The sequence below is a fragment of the Diplotaxodon limnothrissa genome, linkage group LG10, assembly GCF_057381915.1.
Source record: "Diplotaxodon limnothrissa isolate DT_005_m linkage group LG10, D_limnothrissa_male_GT1.1, whole genome shotgun sequence".
NCBI classification, from domain to species: Eukaryota; Metazoa; Chordata; class Actinopteri; order Cichliformes; family Cichlidae; genus Diplotaxodon; species Diplotaxodon limnothrissa.
Window position 1 is genome coordinate 8,662,442 of NC_140605.1, and position 10,273 is coordinate 8,672,714.

Here is a 10,273-nt window from a genome sequence, read left to right on the forward strand (position 1 = left end):
TAACGACTCAGTTACGTGTGACATGCAAGTGATAATAAAAAATAAATAAAATAAAAAATACTGGAAAGGACGGAGAGGATTTTTGACAATAAACTGGTCATGTGGATTGACATGTTTGCCAGAAGCAAAGCCCTCCATGGTTCATTGCAGTCTGATGTGCCCTTGATCCCAGCCGATTTCTTCTTTTAATGGGTCAAGGTTATGATTTATTTTGTAATCCAAAGCATGCGGGTATTTTAAGTTACATGGTTCTGTGTCATAAAGGCTGCAAGACTATAAAAAAGGAACACACGCCCAGATTTTTTTGGGGTTTTTTTACATCACTGAGTGAATGGGTCAAATGCAGAGAAAAACAAGTAATTTCCCCATGGGGATCAATAAAGTATCCATTATTATTATTATTATTATTATTATCATCATGTTTGAATGAAACAAATACATGATACAGCAAATCAAGGCAGGTCTTTTCTTTTCCTTTTTTTCTTGAGTTCTGTGGGGCTTTATTTAAGCGAGGTTTTCACTCGTACAGCAAAAAAGAGTTGTAACAGAGCCGGTTGATACCCTAAATCAGACTCTGGAGTCTACTCAATTGTGACATTTTTAAAATATGTACTAGTTTCAAAGTGGCAGTCTGAAACAAGAAGTGGGACATGAACTGATTGTCAAATTGCTGCTGAAACTCCAGCCTTTCATTCTAAAACCATCAGGGCCGAAGGAAATGTGCAAGAGTTTCTTTAAGATACTTGGCGGTTTAGTTTCACCTTAATGAATAGGGATTTTGAAAAATGAAATGTTTAGTGTTTGGCAAAACAAAATTTAAGTCGCCACGGTTGCAGTTGTTTCTCTCATATCTTATTGTGATGATAAGCTTTTTCTGCTGCTTCACAAAAATCTTTAATCAAAGGACAGATACGGTGAAGAAGACTTGGGAACCAAAAGACTGATAGCTCCAAAAATAGATCAAAAGTCCTTTTAGTTTTGAAACATCCCAAATGAATCAGTGGGAAAATGGAACAGGGTGGATTTCACACAGAAAATCAACACTGAACTAAACATTAACCTCACATTCATTTTAGGCAGATGGCAGAGTTATGGACTGTTTGGATGAGCTGGTCTCTCTGAGCAGCCCTTTATTATAAATCTGTCTTGTTTATTTCAATGCACAGTAAATTTGACTTTTTTGATGCTGGATAGCAAAACTTTCCAAATCACATAAATCACTGGGTCAAAAGTGGCATAAATCAACAATATAATATTATGAACAGCATAATATAAATTCTGTTAAATATTAATGTAAGACAATGTATTTTCCATCTGCATGAGTCTGTTGAAGTAGTTTATCTGGAAACAAGAAACAATTTGGGGAAAGAAAACAAATCAAATTTTCAACAACCATGACTTGAAACTTTAATAGAAATTTCATTTTGTTCATTAAAATCAATTTTCCACTTATCCAAAACCAGGTCACAGTGGCAGCAGACTAAACACAGTATTCCAGAAATCCTTCTCCCTAGCAACACTTTTCATTTCCTCATGTTGGAACCCAATGCCTTCCCTGGCCACATTATATACAATATATATAATCTTTCCAGTGAGTTCTGGGTCTTTCCTGGGGTGTTCTCCTAGTTGGGCGTGTGGAAAACCTCCAACATAAGATGAGAAAAGTGCAGCCAAGCCAGATGCCACTACAACCACCTCCTGGTTACTTTTAACATTGCCTAACAGAAATATCCTCCTAGCTTCCTCGGGATGTACCAGATCCTCACACTGTCTCTAAGGCTAAGCCCAGCCACCCTATAGAGCAAAATCATTTCAGTCACTTCTTTTTAAGACCTTACTCTTTTAGTCGTTGATATGCAGATAAGTGAGGGTAGGAACACAAAATGCACTGGTAAAACAAAATAAAGCATGAAAAGCACAGCCAGTGGGTGCAATGTCATCTTTTATTGTTTTACACATCCGGTTTCATTTCAGCTCCTTGTATGTTAGAACTTCGCTCTCCTTTGCGGCTGGTTCATGTACCAAAAACAACATGAGTAAGAGTGGCCCAGAGACCGGTTGGAGAACATACTGTACATTAGCTCCATCTGACAACAGAGCTCACTGCAGGCAGATGGACAGGCCCTGGTGTGGAGCGAATGCGCTCGCTCGCTCTGTTCGATTATAAATTCAACTTGAGTTTTCTGGCAGAGAACGAAGGCCTCAGACTTGGAGGTGTCATTTCAAACTCTTCTCCCAACTGCTGCAGTACATGCTGAAGGTCATGCTTCAGTGAAGCCAACATAACCACATAATTCAGAAGCAAGAGAGATGTTATTCTGAGCTTTCCCATGAATATCACAAATAGCATTGAAGACAAGGGTAAACCCTGATGTAGTCAAATCTCATCCAAACCTGGCACCTTGTCACTGTCACCTTATCACTACCCCAGCAACATCTGCCAGTGTAGCTGATAAGTCCTCCTCTGTGGCCTCCCCTTTTCCCCAAACCAGGCTTTTTTCCCCTTTAGCCCAACAATGCACACCTGCTGGTTCAGAAGCTAAAACCTGTAATCTTCTTTCTTCAGCAGCACGGCTTCTTCAAAGACCATCTGTAGGTCAGGCTCTGATGAAGTCCATCGATTGACACCATGACAGGTACTGATGACCTTATTAGCACAGCTCCCACCAATGGAGGTTTAAAACATGTCCCATTCAGACTCCATGTCTCCAAACTTGGGACTCAAGAGAAAGTCTTCTGGACATAAGAGTTAAGGAACCCATGACACATTCCCAGTTAAACCCAAAGACCCCAAGAAATATTCTAAACTGCTCTTTGGTGCATAAGCAAAAACAATAGACAGTAATACTGCAACTCCCAATCACATAGTATCATAGTATCAGCTCTTTTTCAGGCATTTGGTTCTAGAACCCTTGCTGTGGAGGCAAGCTGAATCATCTAGTCAGTACGGTTTTACCTCCTGCTCTAGCTCAGGTTATATTATGTGTTGGCTACTTCAGCACGTACCCGGTGATGGAGGGCTTTATGATTCATTTCTACTTAAAGCTGATTTGGAACATCATTTAATGTGGTGAAGCCTCTTGAAAGTATACAGAGACATTACTCAGAGACCAGATTGAAACTGCGCTTCAGAAAGTAACTGAAGTGATGATCTTACTTTGATGCAAAAGTGTCTGGCGCCATCTTGTGTCACTGACTTTGTGATGAAGCTGTGTGATCACTGAAAACCAACAAAAAGGAAAAATGTACTAGTTTTCCTTTATTGTTGTACTTTATCTAAGTATATCTATTTTATACTGCGTTTTTTTTTTTTTTTTACCTCTACTCAACTACAACCTGGATGCAAAAGTTGTACTTTGTACTCCATCCAATTTATGTTAAAGCTTTAGTTACTTAATATTTTGCAGATCTGACTTGTCTAGTGCCAATTCATATGCTGTAGTGTATTTGGAGTAGATTTTAAGCGCTTGAAACAATGTGGTCATGTTTTTTATTCAGCACTGCCCCCTACTGTTCAAAACAATGAACTATGAGGTTGAACGTTCACAAATTATGCTTTATACTGTATTTTCTGCAATCACTCATCATGTCTGCATCGTCAGTGTAGCTTTTGCTCACATTCAAACATTCCTAGCATCCTTCTACATGTTTTCTTTCTGTGATTTTTCAGATAGGTAGTTTGCCAAACTCAGTACCAAGGAAATGCTTCTGCTTACCCAAGTCTGTCATCATAAAGCGCTTTGAGTGCTCAGAAGAGTAGAAAAGCGTTATATAAGAACCAGTCCATTTACCATTTACCATCTCAAAATATTCTGTAAAAAGACACTGCCATGTGACCTATCACAGATGATTTAAGGTGGTGCCACCTTATGTTTCATTGTCTGATGAAAAGCAATTGCAATTACTAAGGAAAATGGGAGTTCTTCCAGTGTGTGAACCTGTAATTCTTCTCTACAACAATTAATGCATTTTCACAGTCAGCAATTTTATCTACCCTTATAATTAAGATTTTCAAGGGATTCATCAGGATTTTGCACAAAGTGGTTTTCATTCAGATGTGACATTTCTTCAGATTTCTGCTTTCTTTCATATAGAGACTTTTCAAGCTTATACAACAACTTTTGTTTGTGATTTATGTTAGCTTCCACATCACAGCTGCCTGGCTGTTCCCTTCAACCCCATTGGAAGTGGAGGTGCTGCAGCAAATCCACATTCACTTCCGATTATCCTTATCAGGGTTGTGGGGGCTGGAGCCTATCCCTGCTACCATGGGCTGCCACGAGGCAGGGTGCACCCACCAAAGCAAACACGGGAAGAATATCCAAACTCCACACTAGCCAGATGGTAGGGTCAAACTCAGGACCATATTGCTGTGAGGAAACAGTGCTAACCACCGTTCCACTGCGCTGCCCATATGTGACAATAATAATACAACTAATAATTATTATTATTATCATTATTACAGTTTATGCCTTAGAATAAATATACTCCCTGCCACCACGCACACACTTCAGCACCCCTAACCCTAAGGTCCTTCCTCTGGTTCAGCCTATACAGTATCTCATAATCTACTAGTGCATGTGCGTAGGCAGTATTGACGATCACTAGAAAATCAGTTTTTCTTGAGCTGTGTTTTGCAGCAGCTGTCATGTCTGGCTATCTGGCACGCAGATGAAGGACCCAAATGTAGGACTCAGAAACAAAGGGAGTGAACTAAAGAAGGCAGCTTTATTTGCTGTAAACTGGTACTCGGAAATGTTAAAAATCTCTAATAAAATCAAACAGAAATAAACTAGAAACTTGCAACTGGGAATTTACGACTAGGAATAAACGAGGGAACATGGAACACAAGGAAATACACAGCAAATGGGGACAACTCGACAACAAATAGAGGAAGACTACATTTAAATACACACACAAGATACTGAGGATGATGGGCAACAGGTGGGAACACAGACAAGACCAAGACAACCAGGACACGAAAGGGAACAGACCAAAGGAACAAGTAACTAAGTGTCATGAACGGTCCTATCCTGCCTGCTTTACACGGCCAGACTCACAGAGGCGAAAATGAACTCAAAAACACAACTTTATTGCTGGACAGCAGAAATACAAAACTAACCAAACTTGGAATAGACATGAAACTAAACAGGCAGGGAGGGAGGCAGAACACACGGTGGGGAATGAGGAAGAATGCAACACTGAACAGAGGGAAACAGAGGGCTTAAATACACAAGGAATGATGAGGAAACTAGAATAACATGGGGAACAGATGAGACAAATTAGACATGACAAGACAGAGAAAGCAAAAACTAAAGACACTGAACAGGATACGCAAGACTTTCATAATAAAACAGGAAACGGTGAAATGAGCTTGACACAGGAGTAGAGGAAAAGCAGACAAGAGAGGGAGTGAGAGAACAAGAGGGAGCACGAGCGGGAAAGACAAGACAGGCTGCGGAACAAGGATAAACATGATAGGCAGGGAGACATGGAACAAAACACAAGGGAGGGAAACCAGACACAAAGACACACACACAACCCACAAAACACAAACACACAGAGAGAGACACAGAAGGACAGAAACACAAGGGGAAATCTAATAATCAAGGAACTAAACACTGAATATAAGAAACTCAAAAAACCATAACTAAGACTACTAATGAACCTGAATATATACCATAATACAAAATATCACGACAACACTAAAACACAAGAAACTCAAAAACGCCCAGTGTTGACCTAAAATGACCCTAACCCTAACCACAGAACCATAACACTAAGAACCAGAAACATAAATGATTAAATTAGGAAGCACACACCAAGGCAAAGAAACAAAGATCGCCCCCATAATAAATAAGTTACAAAAGTCCTGTCCCGTATTCATTAAGTCTGTCCCGTATTCATTAAGTGAAAAAAAAAAAAAAAAAGTCCAAAAACACAAAAACACTGAGTCATGGCAATCCACCTGGCAGTTAACACCTTACACTATATTACTCTGTTTGTGTGGGGAGACCCAATCCTTGGGCTGGACCTGTCATGTTCCTGGGTCGGTGACCCAGTGTTTTTGAGTTTTGGACACTTAGGTTTTGGTTTCTCTCTCACTGTGTCTAGCCCCTTATCACTTTAGTGTTTGAGTTCTAGCTTTAGGTTTTGTTATGTGGCTTCCCTGTGTTTCCTGTTTTACTTTGAAGGTCCTGTCTCATGCTAGTGTATTCTGTTTTCCTTCCTTGTCTTGTCTAATTAGGTTCAGCTGTGTTCTCCTCTGGTGTGTCATTCCCTCATTACTTTGTGTGTATTTATAGTGTGTGCCTACCTGTGTTCCTTGTTGCGTTGTCTGTGTAACCTGGTGTAATTTCTGCGTCTCTCTGCCCAACATTCTCCGTGGCATTTCTGCTCTTCATCCCATGTTTGTATAGTTTCAGGTTTGTTCTTTAGTTGTTCCCAGTTTAGGGTATGTTTTAGTTTTGCACTCACTTTTGTTGTGTTCACCTTCTGCAACAAAGCTCACTCGCAACACAGCCAGTGCCAGCAGTTTGGGCCTTTCCTTCACTATACCACACGACTGTTGCCGCAGCTGTGACAGGACCGATTGTTGGCGCAGCGTGTTTAGGGGTTAAAAGCCACAGTGACACGCAGCGCCAAAAATTGGTGTTCAAAATTAATGATCAAAAAACGTACCTCACAGCCCAATGTTCGCCAGTGGTGCTATCAGGATGGTGGGTCTTTGACTCAGCACTTTGAGTTTATTTTATATTCATGATTCTTTCTGTTGCTTTATGAGTTTGGTTCTGCTTATTGTTCTGAGTTTATTTGTATTTGTATCATTCCTTGTCTTTGTCCACTTCCCATGTTTCCTATATGAGAGTCTGTCTTGTCTGTGTATATTTCCCAAAGTCAAGTCTCTGTTTATTTCCTTTCGGTCTCTTTTTTGTTTTCCTATTTGTCTCTCTGTGTATCTCGCTCCCTCACCCTTTGTGTCTTAGTCATCTCCCTTGCCATGTTCCTCTCCTTGTGTTTCATCCTTTGTCTCCCCAAGTCTGTCTTCCATGTATGCTTCCATGTTTGCTTATCCTCATTTCAGCATCAAGCTCATGTGTTCTTGTCGCTTTTCAAAACTTTTGAATCCTGCAAAGGTTTGGCCAGGATTAAGTAAAGTGCCTGTTTTGTGTTTTGTTCCTAAATCCTAACTACAGCTGCTGTCTGCACTACATAACTCCATAACTTCGTAGGTAACTTGTTCTCTATTAGCATACACCTTGGCATGTCAAACTGTGTGGTCTCATGTCTGACCACACTGTGGCTGGAGTGCTTACATTGGTTCCCACAAGCTTACACTCCATCACACTTATCTTTCATAACATACACAAACACTATAATGGAATAGTAATCAGTGAACTATAATCTAAGCCCGAATCTGTCAAGTCTATGATTTAACTTATTCTGCTAAGATCTGCGGGTACTGTTCTAAAGGGAGCATGTTTGGTTTTTGTATCAGGCTTCCTGTTCCCAGTCGGAACAAATGTTTCCTCTGTGCAAGCATGTACGCTGTAGTAGCAGATAAAAGTGGGACTGATTACCCAGTCAAAAGAAAGGCTACTACCTTTCAAAAGAAAGCTGAGAAGAGCACAACTAACAGGTCTATAATGGTGTAGCTATCAGCAGCTGTTACAGACAATGAGTCATGGTCAGATCCAAAACTTTATCAATGAACGACGTGTTCTAACGTCTCTCTCACTCTCCATCTCTCTCTCTCTCCCTGTCATTTATTTTGGACACAAATAATAATAAATTGCGCAGTGATAAACAAGTACTCAGATCACATGTGCAATTGTTATTTACTTATATTATTTTATAATTTGACTTTACATACTGCTGGGTGGTTTGTAAAGTTCACAGTAACTTGTATTATCATTATGCTATATTTATGTGTCTATAGATAGATAGATAGATAGATAGATATGAGAGGTATCTGAATCTGTCTAATATCCCCCGAATGGATTGTTAATTTATAAATTCACCATATTCATAAACGTCTTAATGTGGTAACAGAATATAGAATTTATTATTATTTGTGATCAGTGGGTTTGCAGGGTGGGTGCTGGGGGTCTTTAGGCTTTGGCCCCACCCCTGCCACCAGAATATTTTTAAGCAAGTGTTTCTAACTTTAATTTGAATATTCAGTATCCCACCATCTGCCCCCACCCCCCGCACGCGCGCACAAACAAAACACACAGTATAATTCACACCCTCATTAAAGTGAATATTACTTATGCCATTTTACACCAACGAACTCAGATAGCTAAGGATGAAGAACCTTTTGTTCTTTAAAGAACCATTTGTAATAGCTAAAGAACCATCTTCAAAATAAAAAGGTTCTTTGATGTATGATGGTTCTTTAAAGAACCATAGAGACATCTGAAGAACCATTTAAGAACCCTAATTTTTCTGAGTGTAGGGTCAAAAAAATCGGATTTGATGCGCTTTCGCCTAAGGGTTTTCATTTAAGCAGCATTTGTCCTTCTCTCCTGGATCACAGGAGCTTTCTTTAGGTGTCTTCCCAGCCTTGACAAATGTCCAGCTGGGCTGACCACATTTACTCAAGCTTTTCTTGACGTGACATTCTTTTACTTCAAAATCGCTGATGAATAGGGGCTGATTGGGACCTGATGAATGTAAAAACAAAGAATTACCATATTTATTTGTATTTTTTTTTACCTGATTTTTGTTTCTGGGAGAAATGAGGATATTTGTTTTGAATTTCGATGTAACAGTGGGAGTATAATGTCCTCGTAAGTAGATATCAGGCCCTTGTAGAGCAAAATTTTGTATTTTGGTCTAGACTACCCAAACTGTGATGTCCACATATGTGGACGCCAGGTCCTAGGAGAAAACTTTAACATATTTAAATGATGCCTTCTCTGTGTGGTTAATGAATGGTGAAATTAAAAGTGTCACATAGGCTCTTACAAGTCTACAAGTGCAAAAAAAAGAGGACGGTTGGTCACCCTAGATAAGTAAGATTTGGCATGTCAGGGGACTCATTGTGCAGTTTTCTGTGGCAGACGCAACACAAGGTATTATCTTGCCCTCCTTTGCAAGCTCAGAGCAATAAAATCACATGCTAAATGTCAAATACTGCTACAAAGCTTTGAGATTACAGTTATTTACGGTAACTGACTGTTAATGTTTAAACCCTAAATGTCCCAGGTTTTGCTCAGTTCACCTTAGAACAGCACAAACTACTGGGTCAAAATATCTGTCATTGTAATTTTCCACAATTCCTGGAAAGATGTTCAGTCTACTAGAATGAATCATTTACTTTCTGCTGTTTACTTTCTTCCCTTGTCACAGAGGGTCACCGATTGAACAGTTATCCAAATAGCATATTTTATAGCTCAGAAAATGTAATGAAAGCCTCGAACTTCCAGTGAATGTTATTTGTCGTACTTGCTGAGTAAATCCAAAAATCGTAGATTTCTTTTAACTCATTTTACCTTAATTTTTCACATTTTGGTGAAGCTCACTCATATTTGTTATAAATTAAATAAAGTAATTTTCCTCGTTTTGGTTCGGTTAAAAAAGACAAAGACAATAAACTTGTTTCACCGTTGTCATAGTTCTGTATTTCTATATTTCCTGAAGTGTCGCCCAACTTCATCGAGTCTCTGTGGCGCAATCGGTTAGCGCGTTCGGCTGTTAACCGAAAGGTTGGTGGTTCGAGCCCACCCAGGGACGTGCTTTTCCATAATTTACTTGTACGGCAAAGGTTCTTTATGTTATATTTAAATTCATTTTCACATTCATATTCCCAGAAAAAGAAAGAATGTGTTTAACACCATATTTCTCTGTGGTGAAAACAAAATGGCCTTAAAATGGTAATGGTAAATAGCCTGCATTTGTATAGCGCTTTACTTAGTCCCTAAGGACCCCAAAGCGCTTTACACTACATTCAGTCATTCACCCAATCACACACACATTCACACACTGGTGATGGCAAGCTACATTGTAGCCACAGCTGCCCTGGGGCGCACTGACAGAGGCGAGGCTGCCGGACACTGGCGGGCGCCACCGGGCCCTCTGACCACCAGTGATGCATAATTTTGGTATTTCGAAGGCGTCTGTTATTCTTCCTGCAACTACAGCCTACGCTTTGCGACTGTAGTAGTGGCTGTTCAGTGTCTCTTTTTTAGTTTTAGTGTTTAAATGACAATCTCCTTATTTTAAAAAAATTCTCTATATGATGATGACAGTGCAGGAAACCATGTTTTGT

At 39.7% G+C, this 10,273-nt stretch overlaps 1 non-coding gene across 1 annotated transcript; it reads left to right on the forward strand.

Annotated features, from left to right (window-relative positions):
• Positions 1-9,664: 9,664 nt before the first annotated feature.
• trnan-guu (transfer RNA asparagine (anticodon GUU)) lies at positions 9,665-9,738 on the forward strand. The gene has a single exon. It is a non-coding gene; the product is annotated as a tRNA-Asn (tRNA).
• Positions 9,739-10,273: the final 535 nt, after the last annotated feature.